The sequence below is a fragment of the Rhinolophus sinicus genome, chromosome 3 (assembly GCF_057876585.1).
Source record: "Rhinolophus sinicus isolate RSI-liver-muscle chromosome 3, RSI-T2T, whole genome shotgun sequence".
NCBI lineage: Eukaryota > Metazoa > Chordata > Mammalia > Chiroptera > Rhinolophidae > Rhinolophus > Rhinolophus sinicus.
This window is the reverse complement of record NC_142503.1, coordinates 17,081,466-17,107,354: the sequence shown is the minus strand read 5'-3', so window position 1 is coordinate 17,107,354 and position 25,889 is coordinate 17,081,466.

Below are 25,889 nucleotides of genomic sequence, written 5' to 3'. Positions count from 1 at the left end.
ACTGAAGGAGGTTATTCGAACTGAAATAAAAAGACAAAAGGATACAAAACTATGAATAAGATTACTAACAGACAGACAGAAGCAAAAAATTGCAAACCTCTAGAGAGAATAGGGCACTACACACTTAAACATAAAAGAAAAAAAGAAGATAAAACATTTAAAAAAAGAAAAAGATAACAGTTGCTACTACAACTCAGAAATAGACTAACAGTATAAACAGGGATAATTTATGACAACAAAAACATAAAGAGGGGGTAAATTTTCGAAGGGGAATGGAGATAATAGGCATGCTGAAGGTAAAATACTATCGTATATATGAAAGTTTTTACATAAATTTAATGGTAACCACTCAAAACATCCAGAATTGAGGCACATAATATAAAAAAGGGGTGGGGGGGAGCATAAGAAGAAATTATAGAACACCACCAAACTAAAATAACAGACAGAAACACAAAGGCAAAGAAACAATGGCCACACCGAGCTACAAGAAAATAAGAGACAAAATTGATACAGAAAATCTTCATATGAATAAACACCCCAAATATAAATGAACTGAACTTTCCAATAAAAAGGCACCAAGTAGCAGATGGGATCAAAAAAAACAAACAAACAACAACAAAAAAAACACAACCATCTGCTGTCTCCAAGAAATACATCTCAGCTGCAAGGACACATATAGACTCAAGTGAAAGGCTGGAAAATGGTATCCAGAGAAAAGTGTAGCCTATTTATAAATGACGAAACAGACTTCAGGATAAAACAGGTAAGAGAGACAAAGATGGACATTTCATAATGATAAAAAGGACAATACAAGAAGAAGACATTGCACTTATCAAGATATATGTTCCCAATCAGAGAGCACCAAAATATACAAAGCATCTACAGGCAGAACTAAAGGGAGAAGTTGACAAAAACACAATTATAGTTGGGACCTAAATGACTCACTGATAGCTATGGATAAGTCATCCAAACAGAAGATCAATTAGGAAATAACAGCCTTAAATCGCACACTAGACCAAATGGATATAAGTGACATTCACAGAGCTTTTCATCAGATTATACATTCTTTTCTAGTACACATGGAACATCCTCAAGAATAGAGCTTATCTTGGAACACAGAACTAGCCTCCACAAATTTAAGAAGATTGAAATCACACCAAGCATATTCTCTAACCCTCAAGGCTCTGAAATTGGAGATCAGCTGCAAAATGAAAGCAGGAAAAACCACAAATACTTGGAGATTAAACGACATGCTTTTAAGGAAAGACTGGTCAAAGAAGAAATATGAAGATCAAAAGACACATAGAAAAAAATGAGAATGAAAATGCATCCTACCAAAAAAGCATTGGCATGCAGTGAAAGAAGTAGTAAGAGGGAAATTTATATCATTACAGGCCTATCTCACGAAACAAGAAAAGTCCCACATAAACAATCTAACATTACATCTTAAAGAACTAGAAAAAGAAGAACAAATGAAACCCGAAGTCAGCAGAAGGAACTAATAAAAAGTAGAGCAGAATTAAATGATATAGAGAATAGAAAGACAATAATAGTAAAATAAAAAAATCAATGCAACAAAAAGGAATTTCTTTAAAAAGGTTAATAAAATAGACAAACCCTTTGTTAGACTTACTAAGGAAAAAAAGAAAAAAGACACAAATAAACAAAACCAGAAATGAAAGAGGAGAACTTCAGATGGATACCAAAGAAATACAAAGTATAATATGAGAATATTATGAAAAACTATATGCCACCGTATTCAATAACCTAGAAGAAATGGACAAGTTCTTAGAAATATATAACCTTTCTAGGTGGAATCCAAAGAACTGGAAAATAGACCACTCAACAGTAAGAAAATTTAACAATCATACAAAAGCTCCCGAAAAGCAAAAGTCCTTGATGAGATGGCTTCACTACTGAATTCTACCAGACATTCAAAGAGGATCTAACACCTGTCCTCCTCAAAACTCTTCCAAAAAATTCAAGAATAGGCAATACTCCCTAACTCATTGTATAACGACGACAATACCCTGCTACCACAACCTGGTAAGGATAACACAAGAACAGAAAAATGAAGACCAATATCTCTGACAAATACAGATTCAAAAAATCCTAAACAAAATACTAGCAAACCAAATACATCAATACATGAAAAAAAAGGATTATACATCCTGGTCAAGTGATGTTCATTGCATGGGCACAGGGTGGTACAACATCCACAAATCGATTAATGTGACACATGGCATAAACAAAATAGAGGATAAAACTATATGATTATATCAATAGATGCAGAAAAAACATTTGACAAGATGTAACAATCATTTATAATTACACAACTTAATACATTGGAATTACAAAAAACTGTACCAAACATAATAAAGACAATATACAACAGACACTTAGCTAATATTATACTTAATGGTGAAAAACTGAAAGCTTTTCCTCTAAAATAAGGATCAAGACAGGGATGCCTCCTATCACCACTGTTATTCAACATAAGATTGGAAATCCTAGCCAGAGCAATTAGGCAAGAAAAAGAAATAAAATAAATCCAAATTGGGAATGAATAAGTTAAATTGTCACTTTCTGCAGATGACATAATTCTTTATTTAGAAAACTCTAAAGATGACACCAAAACTATTAGAGACCATAAATGAATACAGTAAAGATTTTGGACACAAAATCAATGTACAAAAATCCATTGTGTTCCTATACACTAACAAAAAAATTTCAGAAAAAAAATTCCTTTTGCAATTGCAAAAAAGTGAATAAAATACCTAGGAATAGACCTAATAGAGAATGTGAAGGATATATACACTGAAACATATAAGACATTATTAAAAGAAATTGAAGAAGACACAAAGAAATGGAAAGATATTTAGTTTTCATGGATTGGAAGAATTAACATAGTTAAAATGGCCATGTTACCCAAAGCAATATACAGATTTAATGAAACCCCCATCAAAATACCACTGGCATTTTTTAAAGAAATAGAACAAGAACAATAACAACAACAACAAAAATCATTAGATTTGTAAGGAATCACAAAAGACCCCTAATAGCCAATGCAATCTTGAAAGAAAAGAATAAGGCTAGAAGTATCACACTCCCTATCTTCAATCTATAATACAAAGGGACAATACTTAAAACATCATGGTATTGGCAGAAAAACAGACATGCAGACTAATTGAAATAGAAATGAAGAACCCAGAAACAAACCCACACATATATTGGCAGACAACTATTGACAAAGGAGCCAAAAACATACAATGGAGAAAAGTAAGCCTCTTCAATAAATGGTTCTGGGAAAATCAAGATGCCACATGCAAAAGAATGAAACCAATCTGTCACCATGTACCAAAATTAACTCAAAATGGATCAAAGACCTAAACATAAGACTTAAAACAATGAATTGTAAAGAAGAAAGCATATTCTCTGACTATATTTTTGTTGTCATTATATTCCTCTGTAAATATATATTCCTATGTAAACTTGTGGGCCTTGGTTTCAAAAGGATTTAATGAATTTGACCTCCAAGTGAATGGAATTAAAAGCAAATAAACAAATGGGACTATATAAAACTAAAAGACTTTTGCACAGCAAAAGAAACCATCAACAAATCGAAGAAGCAACCACCCAAATGGGACAAGATATTTGCAAACACATGTTCAATAAGGGACTAATATCCAAAATATATGAAGAACTTGAATATATGAACAACTCAGCAACTACTACAACAACAAAAAAATAAGCAATCCACTTAAAAAATGAGCAGAGGACCTGAACAGACACTTATCCTGAGAAAACATACAACAGTCAACAGATACTTGAAAATATGCTCAACTTCACCAGCTATTAGGGAAATGCAAATCCAAACCACAATGTGGTAACACCTCACACCCGTTAAAATGGTTATTATCAACAAGACAAGTAATAACAAGTTTTGCAGAGGCTGTGGAGAAATAAGAACCCTCATGCATTGCTAGTAGGAATATAAATTGGTATAGCCTATATGGAAAACAGTATAGAGTCCCCCTCTCCCAAAATTAAGACTATAATTACCATATGACCCAGCAATCTCTCTTCTGGGTATATACCCCAAAAATCTGAAAATATTGATCCATAAAGGTATATGTTCCCCTGTTGCTGCATTTATCATGGTGGCCAAACATGGAAACAACCAGTGTCCTTCGATAGATGATTGGGTAAAGAAAGCGTTGTACACATACACAATGCACTACTATTCTGCCACAAAAAAAAGATGAAATACTGTCATTTGCAACAACATGAATACATCTTGAGGTTATCATGCTAAGGGAAATAAGTCAGAAAAAGTAGAGAACCAAATGACTTCACTCATGTGGGATATAAAACTGAAAGTAACAAACAAAAACGACAAACAAACAGAAATTCATAGACACAGACAATATTTTAGTGGTTAACAGAAGGTATGGGGGGATGGTAGAAGTGGGAAAAGGGGTTCAAACGTATGGTGATGGAAGAAGAACTGACTCTGGGTGGTAAACACACAATATAATATATAGACAATGTTGTATAGAAATGTTCCCTTGAAACCTATAGAATTTTACTAACCAATGTTGCACCCAATACATTTAATACATAATAAAATTAATTTAAAAAATATGTTCTTTCTTCACCAACTCCCATTTTATGAGAAAAGCCACAAAGGAAGTATTGATGATCGATGGTTGCTGACACTGGATGCAAATGTCAAAAATTCTTCAGGAAGGAGTGGACAATGTGGAGAGAAGACTGTTCCCTGACATGACTGCTGTCTGGCCTGCAAGCTGAGTCTGATGCAGAACAGAGATTGCTTAGTGCAATCCCTTTTGGAGACGGTCTGAGGTAGCAGACGCTCACTGTGAAATAAGACAGCACCCTTCTCTGCCTCCTGCTACAAGCTGGCTCTTGGAAGAGCCCATTGTTCTGACCTGTTCAAGCATGTAATGCCATTTCCCATACCTTGTAGCATTCACTTCCTAGTATTTACTCATAACTATTTCCCTCTTTCCCTTTTACCCTGTATAATTCTTTGGCACCTGCCAAGCAGCACAAAGAATATACACTTCATCTAGCAGCTGCCCAAGATGCGCCACCTATGTAACGTCCCCTTAATAAACTATTAATTACCAGCCTGGAGTGGCCTGCCTCTTTCTTCATTGTTTCCCTGCCCTGCACATACGGAGGCAGATTTTTCAATTTCAGGCTTTTCTCTGGTGTTGCCTGTACTAACAGACAGTAGTAGCAAACTCTCAAGTAACGTCATCTAGCTAACGTGACCACTATTCACCTCTGCCAGTGTTACAAAGGGTAAAATAGAGTAATTTTGTTATTTTTCTAAGAGTACAGTTCTGAAATATTATGTAATGTTGTATATTTGAATACAAATTCAATTAAACAAACACACACACACACACAAACACATACACTGCTGTTATTTTGACCTCTCTCTAAGACTCACATAATTGTAATTTATTCATTAGCCAAAGTAAAAAAGAATGGAATTTTTTAGATACTTACTTAAAATATGGATTTTATTACTTTGAAGTTTCAAAAGAGTCCAAACTTTGTTGTCTCTTGTGAGAGAAAACCCCAAGCAATAACTAAATGAAAATATCACTCAAAGCAATATTTTGAAGCCAATGATGCAAATTATGAATGAATATGACCAAACTGTTTTTGTGACTCAGAAAAGAAGATTCTTGGCTGGGAGCAACACAACGAAAAAAGAATCAAAAAGCAAATTAATCAATTGCTTGGAGCTTCCTTTTAGGAAAGTTCAAAAATTGCCTTGATAAGTAAATTTTACAAACTAGATAAAAACTTGGCAAAGCCCTACCAGTAGATATCTGTTGTGTGTTGTGTGTCGTAGAGGGTAGTCAAGCTCCAAAAACACATCAGCTTAAGACTACCTTTAAATGTATATAGGAGTGCATTTAAAAGAAATGTACAGATGAGTACACTTAAAAGTGCTCCAAAAGCATGCTTGAAAAAAATAAGAAGACTAAGACTAGGTTAATCTTTACAATTAGATAAAACACAGGATATCATCCACTAAAACTATTTTTCCATTTATATTTATTTTATTCATATTGATGACTTATAAAGTTAGCAATCGACAAAGTGCATGATTAGTAAAAACACATCTATGAAGAACAGAAAAGTATGACTATTTTGGAGAGCACTGAATTAACAGGAAAAAAATGAAATGAATGCTTGTATATAGAAAGTTGCTAAATCAATGCTGTGTAAAAAAGTATTAATGATATTCCAACCTGAGTTTATTTTTTCTACTATTAATCATTTTAAGGGGCAGAGGGAGTTTAAAAGACCCCTTCTTGTCTTACATATTTGATTTCCCAGCATTTATAAAAGGAGCAAAATGCTTCTAGGATACTTCAATGAAGTTAACATTCAAATTCCTTAAATATTTAACACAAATCAGTAATATTTCACTTTTGAATGAATGGCAACATATGACATAGACTAAGTTTGGAATGATCTCAGAAAAACTTCAAATACTTGATTTCCTTTAATATTCAACACCTACATGTACATTATGATTTATTCTAGTTTTAGAGGTGGCAGAAGTAAGGCTTAGAAAGAATAAATAAGTTAACCTTACTATCCACTGGTATTATCAAGATTTAATGTCTTCTGCCTGGCAACAAAACAGATCCTTTCTCTATTACATGAGATAGACTTTTCTGGTGGGGTGACTTTACAATTCCAGGTTTATTGAGAGATTTTTTTTGTTTTGTTTTGTGACTGATTTTTCATTATTTGGACAGTGTTGTGATAGTTGTAAGTTGTGCAGGGGTAGTTTCTACGAGTTTGCAAAGATAAAGATAGCACTAGACAAGTGTGAAATATCCTCATTAACATTTGAGGGTAACACGAGGAGAGCATTTTTAGAAATGTTTGTTACCTATATAGAGAAAGAAAATATCTTCCATTTCTTGAGTATGTGATTCCTGAGTGACTTCAATTATTTTCCAGTAACTATGTTAGTACCTGTTTTAACTGAGGCTCTCAGCTAGCAAATTAATTTAGAAAGGTCCACCTGAGGGTGGATTATCTGATCCATGCTAGCAGTTGAAGAACAATATAGTTAGGATTGTACTATTTTCCTCTTCACATAGAGACAACATCATGTGACTCTTATTTTAGAAGGAGTGAAAAAGACTTACTGTATTTGACTATTTCTAAAATAATTTTAAATCAACTTCCCAACTACATTTTTTATAGTATCGAAAATCTGAATTTCTATATCTAGTTTGTGTTCATGTTCACATATTTATACAGTGTGTGTGATACATGTATGTATACAATATCTGACATATGTGTATATGTACAAGATATATGGCATATTATATGTGAGTGTGTGTATTCATTATCTAGTCTAAAATGCAAGCAGCAAGAAGAGCCTTTGTCTTGTGTGTTTCAAGCATTAAAAACTGAATTAAAGTTAGGGAGATAGAGGAAAACTGAACATACTCTATAGTTATTAAGGCAACCTCAGTTTTTCTCAACAGCCTGCATTTGCAAAGCAACTGGTAAGAAATGTTTATTGCCAAGCTTAATCATCCGATTTCTTAAAGTTCATGACAAAAACTTTTTCACTAAGGACTATAAATAGCCAATGTTTATTATTTTTTAAGATTTCAATATATAATGGGGGTTCAATTAAGCTGTGTATACCAGATATACTATTTTGTGTCATTTTTTTTCTACTGTGCATCTGGAGTTATATTTAAATTGTTAGAATATTTATTTTAAATGATCATATTGAAAAATAAATACTAGTTTCCCAAAGGTTTCTATTGATTGCTCTCATAAAAAAGAGTATCTACTACTTGACTTTTAAATATATATGCATACAGTACTTGAATGATGGAAAGTCACAAGTATTCCCATTGCCTATAATGGAAATATGTATGCAGATTCTGTCATTCAAATGTTCCTTTTACTTTATCATATTTCACAGAACTTTGTATCCAAGGGGGGAAGAGAAATGTGCAAATATTTCTTATTCGATGAATAAACATAAGGACAATCCTCACAGCACTTTGCAGATTGCTCTAAGGCATCGGAGTGGCAAGAAGGTAAGGGCTCCGAATGCTTTCGTTTGGTCTATTTGTTTTTCATCTGACAACCTGTGTGTGTTCTAGCAGCTGACACCTGCTTCTCCATTTTATTTTGCAAACATCCCCTTAATTTTTAAATGAGAGAAAGGAAACCTTTAATATCTGAAGAACATATATTACATGGGGAAAAATAATCCTCCAGCATTGTTCAAATCCAAAACTTTTCATTCAAGAGAGTCAGATTCTTAAGAAGTCATGTTACCATATCTATACTTCAGGAATGATTCCCGTCTACTGAAAAACAGAATTCATGTTATATGAAATGTGAGGATTTCTATTTGCTAACTATTTAACTGACCAGAAATATTGGGTTATTTTTAGGAATACAGAGTACATGGTGGGGAAAATTTTTGATTATGGCTAAGGGGAAATTGTAAGCTATTTCTTCACTGCAAAAAAAATATTTATTTTGCTGCTATAGTCACCTGAATTGCATCAGTAAACAAAGCAAAGATCTTTGCTTCATGCACCTTGCATTATTAGAAAAGCAACAACAACCAACAAAATAAGCCACGTGGATAACCATATGTTCTGTTTGTTTGTGATACTTTTGTATTTATGCCTGCTATCTTGACATGTTGTTAATAGCAACCTCTTCTATTCCTTCAAATTGTCCTATTCAGATAATACATTAAATTGTCACCTTACCGAAATAATAAATAACTAGGTAATTTATTTAAAATATTAGGTAATAAGTGCTCTAGAAAAAGATATAGTAAGATAGGGTGGAAGGTATTAATGTGTGGGAGAAGGTGGAGAGGGATTGCATATTACTAGGGCTATCAGAGTAGGTCTCACTGCAGACTGAAATTCAGCAAATATTGGGATGTGGACAAGTGGCTACCTAGACTCTGCCCAGATACAGGAAATGCCACTGCAAATATCTTAAAGTGGGCATAAGCCTTAAGTCACAAGGCTAGCCAGCTGTCACAGACAGTAAGGGTGTCTGAGAGGAAAAGAGAATCATCATTATCTACTTTTAGGCCATTGAGAATTTGGATCTTACTCTATACTCTAAGAAAATTGAGGGAAAATCTGAATTAGTTTCAGCAGAGAAGTGACAAAAGAATCCCTCTGTTGGTAGAAAGATACTTAGGAATTAAAAGAGAGACCTGTTTTGGAGATCTTGCTGTTCGTATTTCACTGGTTAAAAATGTTAATTACAATGAATTGATTTAGTAATAATTGTATTTTTGGCGTTTTGGGCATTATGATTTTAAAGAAATACTTCTATATTTTCACTATATAGTACCATTCTTATCCTATTCTAGTTCTGTTTTGTTAAGTTTTTTGTTTGTTTTTATTTTTGTTTCATATGGAGACATAATCAAAATACTTTCTTTTGTATATTTTAAGTATTTTTTCCTTTAATATGTCAACATGGTGAATCAAATACATACGTATACATGCACATATGGATATGGATATAATATCCTTTAAATATATTTTTTGTATTTATTTCTCTTTGGGATTTTTGCATGCATTTTGTGATACAATTTCACTATAATATGCAGTTCTATTATCATCTTTTCGTTTTGATATCGTCATGAGGAGACTAGACTCACAGTTGGTAATGAATATTTGCATATTTTGTATTCTCTGAAAGAATTGATATAATATTGGAATTATCTTATTTGGATTATGTGAAACACTTCATCATTAAAACTTGATTTTTGTTGTTAATTTCCAATATTGATTTATTTCACTAAGTTTCTACACTTATTCATAAAACTGTTTTCCTAAGTTATAGTTTTATATACTTTCTTTAATGTAAGTTATTAAATACATCAAATATGTTGGCAAAATATTGTTCATGATATTTTTTTTTTTTTAAGTACATGTTGCTCTTATGGTTATCTTCTCTTTTTCTTCCCTAATATTTCTACTTGGGAATTTTTTTCTCCTATGCAAGAATAGGGAAATATTGCAAAAATAATTTTTTAAATTCAATCTTATTTTAGTTTTTAAATGTTTGAAAAATTACATGTGTTTATTGACCCTCTCATTTTAATTTTGTATTCTCTTTAATTTATTATCTTCAGTTTTTCTTTAAGTTCTAATTTAGTTCATAAATTACTTTTGATTTAGCATTTGTAACATTTTATAAGTTACTTTTGTCATTATAATTTACTTCTAAATACATTCCAATTCTTGTTATGATTTCTTATTTCATTTGAGATATTTATAACTGGCCTTTAAAATTATTACAGTTGTATAGCATTTTTCATTCAATATCAAATGAATTTTGAATTTAAATATATTTTGTGAAAAAGAAAAAAAAAATATATATATATATATATTTGTGTTTGGTAATGTGCTTTAAAATAGAGATTGGCACACAATGCACTACAGGCCAAATCCAGTGCCAACCCTGTTTTGGTAGAGTTATTGGAACCCAGTCACGTCCATTTGTCTACATATTTCTATGGCTACTTTTACACAATTACTGAGGAACAGACACTAGTTGCAATTAAGACTGCATGACAAGCAAAAATGGAAATATTTATTCTCTGTACCTTTAAAGAAAAAATAAACCACATTGATTTCAGTTATATAATATGTTTTGAAATTTCATAAGATTTGCTCTATAATGTATAGAATGTATAGTGGTATTTATATCTCCATGTATGCTTAAGCACATGCATTCATTGTCTTGTGTACTGTTTTATATTTTTGTACACTGATTAAAATTTGTTATATGTTTTATTTAAATCCATACATTTTCTGATGCTTTGTGTGTTCTCAGTTAATTGTTGAGTGAATCATGTAAAACATAAACATACTGATGATCGGTGTTAATTTTTACTTTTATTTCTCTCAATTATTTTAGTTATCCTTTTGAAATATGTTAGGGGCGTTTGATTTGAAATTAAAATTTCCATCACACTTTCAACACTGCCTTAATTTAAAAAATTCAATAGAGTTGCATCACATTTGTTTTTATTATTACATTTCATTTTGTATATATACATATTTTGTCTCAAAATATGCATTTACACGCTTTAGCCATTATTCTTGTAAACGACATATAGCCACAATTGTATATTAAACAGTGAAAAAATATTTATCTTTTAAATGAAGAACTGATTGCATTCATAGCTAATTTGATTACTGATTTACTTATATTTATCTTTAAACCACTTATTTTATTACATTTTCTTCACTCTATATACCTAAGTGTGTGTGTGTATGTGTGTGTGTGTGTGTACCTTCTTTTTTGGTTTTGATTTATTTAGGTTTTTAATTCCATTGATGTTTCTCTAATACTTTCAAAGTTATATAGTCTTACCAGTTTTGTTAGTTGTTTCCCTAGATATATTAATTTAATGAAATATGGAATTATTAATAACTGTACTACATTTCCAAAAGATACAACTTTAAAGAGCGCTCTAATTCTGATGATAAACTTTCCAAATTATAAGTAAACATTATAAAAGAGTTTAGCTTTCCTTTTTTTGCCACTTATCAGGAATTATTTCCATTTTAATATATAAAATCGTTCAAGTTCACTTGCATGTTTAAAATTTTATTTAATGGATGTTCTTATTTGCACTCCAGAATTTGTTAGGCTCATTTTCCTTCTCTCTGACATATATATTTAAGAAATTCCTCTAATGATAAGCTGCATATTGTAGAGTGTCAAATTTTTAGTCTGTATTTCAATTTTTGTTGTTGTTTTGTATTTGGTATTTATTCTGCTTTCTATTGTTATTAATACTATCAGAAGTCAGCTGACAACCTATCTGTCATTCTTTTGTATACAATCTGCCCACTGTTCCCCTGGCTACTTTTAATATATTTTCTTTGCATTTGGTAATTTGCTCACCATGATATGACCAAATACTAATCTATTTCGCCCCCCTCTCCCCGCCCCCCCGGAGTTCATTCATCTTCAGTTAAGGATTTTTGACTTTAAACATTTCTGGGAAATTCTAAATGAATATCTTTGTATTCTGACTCTCCAACATTTTTTTTTTGCTAAGTCCTCCTGGAAATCTGGTGTTTTTTGTTTGTTTGTTTGTTTGTTTGTTTTTTATTAAAGAAAAAGAACAAAAAGAACATATGTTGTACTGCCTCATTTTATCTTCCATATCTCTTGTAATTTCTCTTATGTTTTCCACTTCTTTGTCTGTTTAGGACGTATGTTTTTATTGATGTTATTTTTTTGCAGATCTATACTTGCAGCTTCTAATCTCTCATATATTTCAAATCTGTTATGTGACACATATGCTGAGTTTGCAATCTCAAATATCATATTTACTTCTTTAAATTTCTATATTTTTTTCCTACCTAGTTGGTCAGGTTTAAAGATCTCTTGGTCGTCTATTACAATTTCAAATCAATTTTTTAAACAAATAAAGTATATTTATCTTTTTTGTTGTTTCATCTGATTCCTGTCCAGAGTAGTTTGTTTCTTTTTGTTCTTAGTGGCTTTTTAACTCTGAGTTGATATTCTTTCATCTGTGCTAAATTTTGGAAACATGAATGTTTCCTTAAAAAATATGAGTCTGGCATTTGTTTTGTATCATTATTAACTAACGACATTTTTAAGTTATCTTCTTGAATTACAGCTTTTAGGGCCAGAAGAATAGTGACTTCAGATTTCAACATCTGTTTATGCATTTTCTAGAAACTTTTATTATCCTTCCAAAGAGAATGAAGGTTTATGAACTAGTGTAGGTACAGTATGTTTCCACATAGTTCTGTGTGGTGATTTAGATTTGTTCAATTTTTGCATATGGCAGCGTACCCTTTCAAGGATTCAGCCATTACTTGACAGTCTATATTTTAACATTTTACCATGGGTATACTTACCAGTTTATTTTGTAGACTCTATTTACACAGATGATTAAAACCCAAGACAGAGCATCCAGTAATTGTCAAATACCCTATGGCAACTTGGTATCTTACTCTCTTCTTTGAATTTGTGCTTATCAATATTTTAGGCTGACACATGTCCTCCACCTTCTTGCCTTCTTTGAAATGTGTAAGAAAGAAAATTTTCATATAATTTGCTCTAGAACTTTTGGTTTTCTGTACTATGAGGTTTATTCACTTTGTTCAATTGCCAAATTGCCATAAACGTAAACATTCCAGCTTCTATACATTCTCTGACAATTGAAAACTGCTGAGACAAATCATCTGTTCTACTGCCTTATCTTATTTGTTTTTTTCAAGTACGTGTCTGTGTTTTTTATTCTTTTCTTTCATTTTAGTTAATTAAGGAAATTAGCATTTTGGTTGAACTGCCATCTTAAAACAGAAGTTTTTATTTCATAGCCCCATGACTTTTGTGTTGTACTCAGTATAGACTCAGAGCTCCATTATCTGATGGATTCTGTATAACTTTCTTCCCTTTGGTGTTTTGTGGCAGAATGATAAGTAACTAATTGATGAAAAAATAGTTATCCTAATTATTGTTCCAAAACACCAGAATATTCTTATATTATTTAAGATAATACACTTATTATTTAACTTTTCAGCTTTTCAAAGATTTAACAAAATTATGGGTGATAATATCTCTTCCATACATTTTTCACAGATGTTACAAAGGCACAATTTACCCCTTTGCTCTTGTTTGGTAATAAACTACTTTTCCTTGGAGTAATTTATTTCAAATACTATAACTGTCAGACATATAAAGACATGAAATTAAATTTGACTAGCACAGGTCATAGATAAAGATCTCTATATTGAAAGACAGAATAATAAGGCAAAAATAAAATGGTTAGAAATAATAAGTGTTATCCAATAATTTAAAAATGATGCTAGAAATATCCACTAGTACTGGTATATTTTTCTAACCCTAAAGCACAATAGACAATGTTATGTCAATTTTATAGATTGGTAAACATTAATAGCATGAAGCCTCACCTAAGGTAGTAGTTTACAACAAATATAAAAATGAGAACTGAAGGGTGTTTTCAGAAAATAAAGACAAGTTTTGTCCCTTGTTTTGCATCTACTTGGACATTAATATCATTAACTAAATTAATAAAGCAACATATTTTGGCAGCCAGTTTGTGGGGAAAATATGTGTGTGTCTGTGTGTGTGTGTATTCTAATTTCTATATATACATATACATATACATATACATATACATATACATATACATATACATATACACATACACATACACATACACACACACACACACACACACACACACACACATATATATATATATATATATATATATATATATATATATATATATATATTCTAATTTCCAAGAAAAAACTGGGGTGGAGGGCGTGCAATATAATAAAACTCTAAAATAAAAAAAGATAATGTGTAAACATTAGATTGCAAATAGAACTGTCAAAGGCTTGGCACAACTGTATGAAAACAGAACTTTCAGTTTAATACTAGGGGAAAAAAATAATGCTTCTAGTTCAGACTCTTAGTTTGTACTAAATACTGACTTCAAGAGTGTAAGGCCTTAACCTAAGAACACAACTCTCTCTACACCTTTCACTCTTTCCATTCCGGTAGAATAACTAAATATTTAACTTTTCTTTTTCAAATAAGTGAAGTTAGTAAAGGAAGAAGTGTGCCTTTCAATTTCTATTTCACAAACCTAAAGTCTAAACATAAAAAAGAACTTCACTAGTTGACTACTATTTTATATTGTGGTTGAAGCAATGAGAGTACAAAAGAAAGGGGAAAATTAAACCTCTCTTCCCCTGAAACATATATTATGGTAGAATATATAATATAATCTGGATTTAAAAATATGGGTTGAGTAATATTTCTATTGCTCTAGATATAGGGCAAGGTTATTGACCGTACCTTAAGGTCTCCGTGTGTGGACGTGGGGAGCCTGAGAATCTTCTTAGCCAGATTTATATTCAGCAACAATTTACATGTTAAAACAGTTGTGGGGACCGTATAGGATAACGTATATAAAGATTATTTTGCAAACCAGTGAATGTGATTGTTCAGGTAGGCAGTTTCTATAGGAAACAACAAGGAATATGTAAGTATGAAATTGCTCAAGGCAAATACGAAATCCTCACATATGCAATGTGCTCCTGAGATTACATGACCTGAGGTACAGCCCTTCTTCAAATGTTATTCAGACTTCTCTCCGGTATGGAGTGCTAGCCAATGGGAGATATGCTGGGCAAATAAGAATGAGTAAAAATAGAAAGAAAAAAAAGAAAATGCTGCCCTCTGGAACTCTATTCTAGTGTCTGAAGAAGGCATCAATCAAAGCAGTACATAAAATAAGTTAAAATTATTTACTGCCACAGTGCTTTCTTAAAAGGCAACATTTGGGGTGAGATTTAAGAATGAGTAGGGATTAAATAAGTGATTATGGTGGGAATGATAGATATTAGAAAAAGCTCCGTATTGGGAGGGTGGTTGGCAATGAAAAGGGAATGGAACATGACATTAGCATCCACGGACAAAAAGCAAAGGGATATTCCTCACATAGGATGCTGGGTGTGGTAAACAGGGACACAGAGCCTTCATTCTGAGCACAAAGAGAAGCTGATGAACAGTTAAACGAAGTGAAGACAATACAGGTTTTTTTTTTTTTAAAAAAAGATTGCTCTTCAGATTGAAGCAGGAGGGCGGGAGAGAAAGAATGTATAAATGAACCAGTTGAGAAATTATGTCACCATAAAGATGAATATAATTGTTCATCAATTGTGTCTAGTAATAATGAAGGGATAGTTTTTTCTGTACTCTCCCATTCTAATCCAGACAGGTATACAGATAATTCTCCATTACCTGAAAAGTGACAACATTGTCTCTTCACTGCTTTTCAGTCTTGTTCCATGGGGTATGTGTATCCCACTACCTACTCAAATGTATAGAATGCTAATGTTGGTCCAATATGCAGCAGATAATTGCATTTCAAATTCTGTAAGTAATTGGATGTGTCAGCCGAAAAAAACAAATCTTACACTAACTAACCATGTAGTACAGGTCAACTCAATTGGGTCTCTGTGTTAGTAAACCTGGAGCCCCTGAAGGCAGGCAAAGTCCTCAGATTAGACTCCCAATCAATTGTTATAGAAATAATTACTTATCTGTCAAATACATGTGATATATACCTGCATTTTTCCACAACTAAACCAAAACTCTATAGGTTTCCATACATTTTTTCATGCTTCTTAGAGAATTTCAGCACTGGTTTATAATTTACAGCCTCATGTATGAAACATCAGTTTTTAACACTAAAGCCAGTAAGAGCATTAGATTACATAACGAATTAGAGAAGCGTTATTTATATTTCTGACTCAGAAATTATTAGCCAAATTATATTTTGAGTAGGTTTGATAATAGAGTAAATGATTATAGAGCTATTCAGAACAAAGGAAATTAGCTGAGAAATCTGGGAATATATTGAGATTTTATGGAATAAGATTAATCTAATGAAAATATTTCTTTTGACTAACATACGAGTAATCAATTTTCACAGGAATCAGAAATCGCTATACATTGTGAGTTCTAACTTCTTTGAATGATCTTTTCATTTATTTTAAGTATATTTGTATATTTATGCATCTGTAATCAAGGTAATGCCAAAATTTAAAAATATATTATCCAAATTAAAAAGAACAATTTATGTCCATTTAAAATTATGTTTATTTCATTTCTGATGCTTGAAAAAACTAGACCTTTAAAAATGTGAGATTTTTATAGTAAAACACAAAACCTGTTTTTCATAGCATGACTTCCATTGTCCTGTGTCACTTTTTGTCTATCATGAATCACTGAAATTGACTTGACTAAAAAAATGTATTGAAAGACTAAATGGCCTGTTTGGAATCAATTTTATTATAGCAGAATAATTGAATCTATACTTTTGATGATTCCATCATGTCCTGATTTGGGTTTTGGGGGGTGGGGAATTAGGAAGAAGAGACAGTTTGTCATCTCTCTTAAACTTATACAAATTATGAGCTAGACTTTCTCCCTGACACCTGATACTTATTTTAAATGCATATATGGGATATTTGGAAAAGTTGTAAACTGACAAACAAGTGAAAAATCCCAAAAAGTGTTTGACAGCTTTACAGAGAAATTCTTGCGTGTGTGTTTTTTTGTTTGTTTGTTTGTTTGTTTTTGAACTTTTTTATCTTCAAGACTTTGGCACCAAGAAGCAGATATGACGGTAACTCTCCTGACATTAAATTGTGATGACTGTATCATGTCATTCAAGATTAAAAGCTACAACTTGGAAAAGTGAATCTTTTCAACAGAAATCCAGAAGCTCAATCAGACCATAAAATATACTGATACTTCTACTTCTAATAGCAGATTTTGTTTCCTCATTGTGGGCATTGTTTCTATTATAAATGCCTAAGTTCTACAGTTCCAATAACACCTAAATCTAGAAAATTCATAAAAATGCATTGACTTACACCATATTTATTCCATATTTTGATTATCATTAGTCACTATACACAGTGACTATATTAAGATGGGCATGAGTTTAAAAAGTTTGAATGATTACCCTTTCCTACACCTCCATTAAAGTATGTTGCCCATTCTCCCTAACCTTGTTTATATAGACAGAAAAATGGCAAATTATTTTAATGAGAAAAGAAGAATAATTGTTAACTTTGCAGTCCCAAATATCATATAGAGTCAAAACCACTAAGGTGTACAAATTATACTTTAGTGATCAAAGCAGTTTTCAGTACATGTATATAAATATTTGGGTCAGCAGAATTTTTAGGTTATAACTTCTCAACACACATTTTGAGTTTTCATCATTTCAGAGGAGTTAGAACACATTATAATGGTCTTGTTGATAAGGATTTACCTGAATGCTCAATTCTTATCCTAAATGTCATTAACAATTAAAACATAAGCCTACTTAGTATCTTAATTGTTATAATTATATTGCATACTGTTAATAAATACAGATCAAAATATAAATTATCTATCACCTGTCTATTTATATTTTTCTTCTAAATCAGAATCCTTGGGAATTTAGTGGAAAGTTACAGGATCTTCATTTGGGAATGTTAAAAATGAAGCATGTGTATAAATGGCTTCTTCAAGAAACCATAGACATAGAGACTTTGGCTCTAAAGTTAGGCATTGCTTCGAGTGCTGTTTGTATTTTGACATACTAGTGCCCATCCGTATACAAAATTAATTCCCTTTAGGACTCTAATTCAAAACCTGTCAAAAGTCTTGCAGGCCCAACATTGCGTGTTCCCATCTGCACTGCTCTTCTTACATACCATCTGCACCTGTATCTATGGTCATACACAAGAGAAATGTAAGAATGGTGGGTAAAAGATAGCCTACGAAGGCAGTAGAAAGCTCAACTTAGAGCAATTTGGCATAGCTGTGTACAGCTGGGAAGTGAAAGCAGCAGATGGGTTATGTTGACTTCCTGAAATCAGAAATGAGACGGTTTATATCTAACAAAAATTTGCATAGCCTCTAAGGCAAAGGCATTGGAGACTTTGCAAATGATAACCAGAAATAATAAGGTGACATTTTTGAAACTGCATGTAGAGAGTAGTATAATGCAAGAAATCTATAGATACAATTTCTTTTTTTTATGAAAAAGAGAAAGAGCAAGAGCAATTTTTATGTGACAAAGTTTATGTTAAAATTGAATCTTTTCATCCATGTATAGAATATATAGGCCGTTGCAATTATAACACTAAAATGGAATGTTTAATCAAGTAACATAAAAATTCAAGAGCAGGATATATCAAGTGTCATTTGCTTTGTTTTGTGTTTTTCATTTCCATGTCTGTGTTAAGTTATAGTGTTCCTACAATGTAAGGATAGATCATCAAAAAAATAATTGATATTTGGCAGACTAAATTGATAAACTTTGCCTTGTTAAAGATTCCATAAGGCCCTTTTTTTTATAACGAGTTCATTAATGATAGAAAATATAAGTTAAGGTAAATTAACTTCTTGCAATGAAATATTTAGCTATACTATAGTGGTAATAATATAATCTCTTCTCAGAGTGATATTTCAAATTAAATTTAACATTTTAATTTATTATGAAATATGCATATTATTGTGTTCATATGATTCACATTGAGGAACTATAATCAGCCAAAATGCTGCAGATCACAATCTATATAGCTAAACAATCATATCCTTTATTTATGCAACAATAAATTATACAATATCATTTTTAATACTTTCAAGAGATACAATTTTGGGAATCAAGATATTACTATACTATTACTTGGTTTTAGGTTCAGTGTGGCTTTTAAACACTTTCTAATTCTTCTCTGCTTTGTGTGTTTACTTGGTGTCAATCCTGGTGTCTCTGAGAGGATCTGAACGATAAGGGTCAAATGCTGAGTGGTTTCCTGCACTTATCATTCCCTACTTCTATCATTTGGTATTGTTGGGTTTTATCTCAGTCACTTGAAAATCTATATAAATGAGCTTGCCTCTTTAACTGTCCTTTCAGTTCCAAAGCAAGAATGACTTTTACCCAGATCTAGAAGAAAATGTTAGAGTTTATATGACTGCTTGTGTAATAAAAAATGTCAAAATACACATTCCTCAAATTAGTTTCATGTTCCATAACCGCCCATCTCTGTTTTAATGGTCATTTGGCTGTCTGGAATCAGTATATCAGCCCATTTGAAACTGTTTAGTCCTTGGGAAAATTGCTCTGCTGTTCTTTCTCAAATGGTTCAAATGGAGCAATCATTTTCAAGGTGATCTTGAGTTTTTGAAAGAGAAAAAAAAATAGACAAAAGTTATACTTTCTGAAGAGCTATAAAAAAGTAAAATACCATTTAAGGAACGCTAAGTGGGACTTCTCCATGACAGAAACATAAAACTTCTCCTAAGACGCATACAAAGTCTTCACATTTAATACTGTTAGGAATCAGAATAGTCATTTTAATTTTTAAAATTGCACTTATTTTTAAATGAGAATAAACAGGGATGGTGTAGGAACAAGCAGAATATGTGATTATCTGCATGTCTCAAGGGAGGCTAAAATGTATTCAAAATTATGTTCTCAAACTTTCTTGATATCCTTTGTTTTACTGTGTTGTGTGCTATAAATTCATTAAAATAATTTGTGATGAAAGGCAAATAAACAGGTGCATTAGAGTATATCTTAAATTTATTTATACCTTAATGTAGCTTGCGTGTTTCCTTTTCTTCTTGTCATTAGTTAAGTTACAAAAAAAGTCCCAATTAGAATTTTGATGAATTATTTTGAAAATAGAAAGGTTATTTTAGAATAAAATTTATTTCTTACATGTCAAACCTAGGTAAAGTGAATAGGTCCTGGAATAGGAATTATACTAGGATATTAAATAAATAAGATTAATGGACAACAAAATACGAATATAAAATAAATGTGGTAGAAGACCATCAATTTGGCAAATTTATCAATTTAGTCATTTTTTTAAATTAAAATTTAATAAAAGTTTTCTGTAAGAATACACTGGATAAAGGACAGAGATTGTATTTTTTTAATGTGAATGCTGATCTAATAATAATGATCCAAAAAACTTTGCTGAATGAATTTTGAAGTTAGGTTGGAAAAACTCAGTAATTTATTCAAATTGTCTGCCGTGGGCTCAGGAAAGGATTGTTGCAGCTGGCCCAGCAATGAATTTGGCAGTCTTTCTTTTTATTTAGCTTCTTTACCTTTCCAATTTTGCTTTTTTTATTCATCTCATTTTTTCCCTCTCAAATATATTTTATTATTTTTACCTAAGTTATATAATATTTAGTGTGTTTTTTTTTTTCAGGCTATGACTTATACCAACTTATTTTTATTTCTGTAATTCTCCAAACTATGATTATTTAATATGCCAAAATTTCTTTAACCATAGACCATGACATTTTCTTAAACAAATTATCAAATTTTTTCTACCAGCCACAAACCCAAATTTTCTGGCTTTTAACACATTCATTGTAGGCTTAATTGAATCTATCATTTCATTTTCAAATTAAATATTTATGTTTTCGATATTCTATTTTCTATTTTCTATATTCTATATTCCATATTATAGATTTATATTAATGAGAGTGTCCTAAAAGTTATCTAAGTTATTGTCTAACTTAGAAAATTGCATAATTGGATCCTAGAATGTTGGAGATTTATTCAGAACTATATAATTAGTAGCAGCATAAAGTTTGAAGCCAAGTCAAAGAGATGATTTTCTAATGATTTCAAGATAATCTGTGGAATTTCTTATTACTATGGTATACACCTTCTGGGGCATTCTTGGTCTAATAAATATGTCATCACATTTTCAATTTATTGGATGGGAAGAGATCAGATTTAGAATGTCAATGTTTCTAAGGACCTAGATTCAGACTAAGGATTACACATTTGAATGCGGACTTTCAGCCAGGATTTATAATCAGTTATTTTGAAAGAATCATCTAGAATTCTGGCATTTAGTAAATGCCTCGGTTTTCTCTAAATTTCAGCTAAATGCTATTGGGCACAAGTATTAGATAATACATTGTAAGAAAGACTGGCTTTGGTGTTACAGAGAATTGGTTTTAAATTTGTTTCCACTTAGCGGATATTTGATCTTTTAGAATGCTCTTGGTAATCCTCGGATTCAGTTCCAGAGACATTTTTTCTCTGTATATTTTGTTTTAGGTGAAGGTTTCTTATCTGTGGCCTTGGCTGAAGCCCCTGGACTTCAATCTCTTACGGAAAATTCCCAAATCATATGTCATGGTTTTGCCTCATCTAATTATGGACCCTCAAGCTATCATGGTACATAATTAAACATCCGCTATACATAAGCCCTCCTCTATGATGTCAAGATAGCTTTCAGCTTTCTCTCCAAGACTGTCTTACTCTCGTAATGTCATTGATGTTGGCTAGAATAAGCTTCCTTAAATAACTGATGTACACACAGACATGTGATAATTCGCACTCTCATACCAGACATTATTTTTTGGTGTGTGAGTCTTAGAGAAATAGGTCAAAATAAAAGCAATGGATCACATTTTTACTTTTGGAGATCATTAAAGTAATAGACATGTTTCAGGTGACATATTTCCCTTGAGTTAGTAGATTGTTTTGGAAGGTGACAGGATTAAGTATATATGGAGGCTGAATTGTCATGATATTTATAAACCCTATTAATCATTAGACAATTTTTATAGGTCAGGTTTCTGCTAACTTAAGAATGTGGACATTTTGATGATAATGTAGAAGCATCCAATATTTGACCACTGAAAAGTCACTAATTCTATTTGTCATGATTAAAAAACAAATATTTTATAGTGTATCTCAATTATGGTGATGTTGCCATTGGTCGACGCCTACTTGAAACACTGGACATTATATGCCAAGGTCTAATCAGTGTGGGAGAATAAAACCAAGGTACAAGCCCCGGAATCTATGTTTATATTCCAAATAGGAGATACCAGCAGGAAAAGGGGATTAGACTTTACTAGTAAAAAGATTCAGGCTGGGAAAGGCATTAACATATGTAATGGATCTCTGGATAATGGTTCTTGTTGATAAAATAATGTTTTATAATTTGTCATTATTTTTCCTCCCAAAATCTCTTTCAAGGGACTTAATAGAGTTAAGTTTATGTGTATACTGCTAATGAATGTTACAGTAATGCATATTCTGCTGTATTGCCAAATATGGTTTTACTGAATTTTGGGTAACAGTTGCCATAATTTATCTAATTTTTAAGGTTAAATATTTTTCTATTAGTAACTCCTCAAAAGAACCCCTTGTACTATTTAAGATATTCTTAAATATAACTATAATGCAATAATTAAAATGCAGTTATGTTATATACTAATAGTAGTGGTGTTATTTTATTTATATATAGTATATAAAATATACTAATTGGAAATAAGCTGTAATAAATGATTTTGTTTGCAGTTGTTTAAATATTCTTTGTTCAAAGATTTTAAGGACTAAGAATTGCATATCAAGTAAATAAAACTGATTAGATTTTCCATGACAAAAACACAACAATGATATGTAGATCTTTTCCCCTGAGGTTATATCAGAACTGTACTTTATGCATAGTATGAACACAAGCTGGGACATATAATATACTTTACATTTATTAAGCCCTAGTTGCTTGGACCATGAACTATAATGATATATTTTCTAGGTGACTTAAATTTCGTTTTCAAGGCATCTTTGTTTACCCCAAATTTTTAATATTACAAGTGATATTTATAATAAAATGTTTGATTTGAGAATGGATGCCCACGCTACTATAGGTTGCTGCTGGATAAATATTGCACAATGTTTAAGAGTGTAAGAAGTACTTTTCTAAATGCCTCATCAATACTTTGAGATAATATCAAGCAAGGCATATATGGGGAAAAACATTCTAATTTTGACCCTATCTTACCGTATTTCCCTGAAAAATAAGACCTAACCGGAAAATAAGCCCTAGCATGAGTTTTCAGGATGATATCCCCTGAACATAAGATCTAATGCATCTTTTGGAGCAAAACTTAATATAAGACCTGGTTTTATTTTGGGGGAAACACGGTAGTACATATATACATATAATAATAATTGAATACAGATGACACCGAACTAAAGGAAAGACACTAAATTGTTCTCCCCTTTACTGAGCTCAAGGTCCATATGGTTGATGTGAGGAAATAATCCCAGTTAATTGGAGAAGTGCAGGAAAGTATTGTTCTCAAAGGACATCCAACATTAAGTCAGAGAGTTAAAGAGATGAAGACAATATTTTAAGCTGTACCAAATAGAAACAAATTTGGTGTAGAGTAGACCCCCAATTTTGTATTTCTTATAAATCCCTCACAGGATAACAATACAGCTGGTCTACGTACAATGATTTTGGTAGCAAGTCTATTGGCCAAATGACTCATAGGCTTACGCTGTAGACAGAAAGTAGGACTAAGCAGGGCAGTTGGATCTTTTTCTTTGAGGAAGGTGAGCACTAAGCTTAGTGGTCAGAAGACTAATATTCCACTGCCAGAATGGATGCTTGGATACATATTACTTACTCATACCTCTCTAAATGCTTTGTGAGCTGTTTAAGGGGAGAATTAACATGGAATTTTAAAACTTTTTATTAATTTTTAAGAATGTCTACTCGATACAATATAAGTTCTAAATAAATACTTTTTTTTTTTTAATTAATTCATCAGTGTGGACCTTTTATCTAAAGGGAAAGGATATTCATTCATGGATAGATTGTATTAAATAAGCTGAATAATAAAGCAATCACTGCACTTTAAACAATTGTAACTTACTCAATCCTTTGAATTAATATTATGTAACTTCTAGTGATTTGGTTTCATTTTTATATTTGTTAAAGCCACTTATCACATTTTTAATTATATCCAATTTAATTTAATTACAATTGCCAAATGTACTTTATTATTATGTGAGGTAGAAATAGCCATGAGATAAATTATACATGGAAGTGGTATAATGTATAGTCTCACATTTCATATATCCATATATGTGCTATATTATCATGAACTTCAGTCTGTATATAACAAATATTTTTATATAAGTTAATATTTTATGTGGTATTTCTAGTAAATGTAACTGCTGATAATATTGAATAATTTACTTCTCTTTTAAGTCAAGTAAAATATGCACTAAATTATCCACAATTGCTAAACCAGTGTACTATCTGATCTAATATTTTTCTTTTGTCTCTTTTTTTTTTTTTTGGTGGGATTATATTCAATCCCATTTAATTAACCAAATATTTACTGCACAACTTTTATTACCAAAACATTACAAACTATGCTCTGGGGATATGATGGTGAGTTAAAATTTATGGTATTACTCACATTAGAGTCGTATGGAGCCAATAAGCCTCTAAGTTCTAGGTAAAGTGCATAGTGTTCTGTGTAAGCAGTGTAACAGCTGAGAAAAGTGACACAGGAATGCAGAGAATTTAGACGAATTTCATTCATTACATTTGTATAGGACTTGAAAGGAAATTTGTGCATTTGATCTGGACCTTGAAAATTAAATAAGATGTATGTAGATAAAGTTTTGATGCTGAGAAAAAAAAGAAAAAAAAACATGTAAATATCTCATTCGGTTTGGGCAGGTATGGCAAAGCACCATTGACCGGGTGGCTGATAAACAACATAAATTTATTTCCCATAGTTTTAGAGGCTGGAAGTTCTAAATTAGCATGCCAGGATACCCAAGTTGTGCTGAGGGGTCTCTTTTTGGTTACACTGCTAACATCTGTATCCTATATGTCGGTAAGAGGGCAAGATAACTCTCTAAGGTCACTTTCATAAGGGCGCTAATTCCATTCATGTGGGCCCCACCCTCATGACCTAATCACCTCCAAATACATCATATTGGGATTATGATTGTGAATTTTGGAGGGCATAAGCATTCAGCCCATTAGAATAAGCAAGACCAAAGACATTTAAATGTAGTGCAGATAGTATTTTAGACAACCAGCATGGAGGTGTGAAAGTAGGAGAGGTAGCCAGAACAGAAATTTGGAAGCAGAAACATAAAGGCACTTGGAGACAATATCAGTATGTTTTCTGAAAAGATGTTAAGTATATACTGTTTGGGGTAGAAATACAGAAAGAGAGTCAGATGTGTTTACACTAACCATGATTTTTAAATGATAATTATTAATACAATTTAATATGATATTTTATATGTAATTGTAATATACATAGCTACATGAAATTGAAAATATAAGAAAGAACTGAGTTTGAACTGAAGACTGGTATGTCATAAAAAATAACCCTTATTCAGTCAGTATATTCATTCA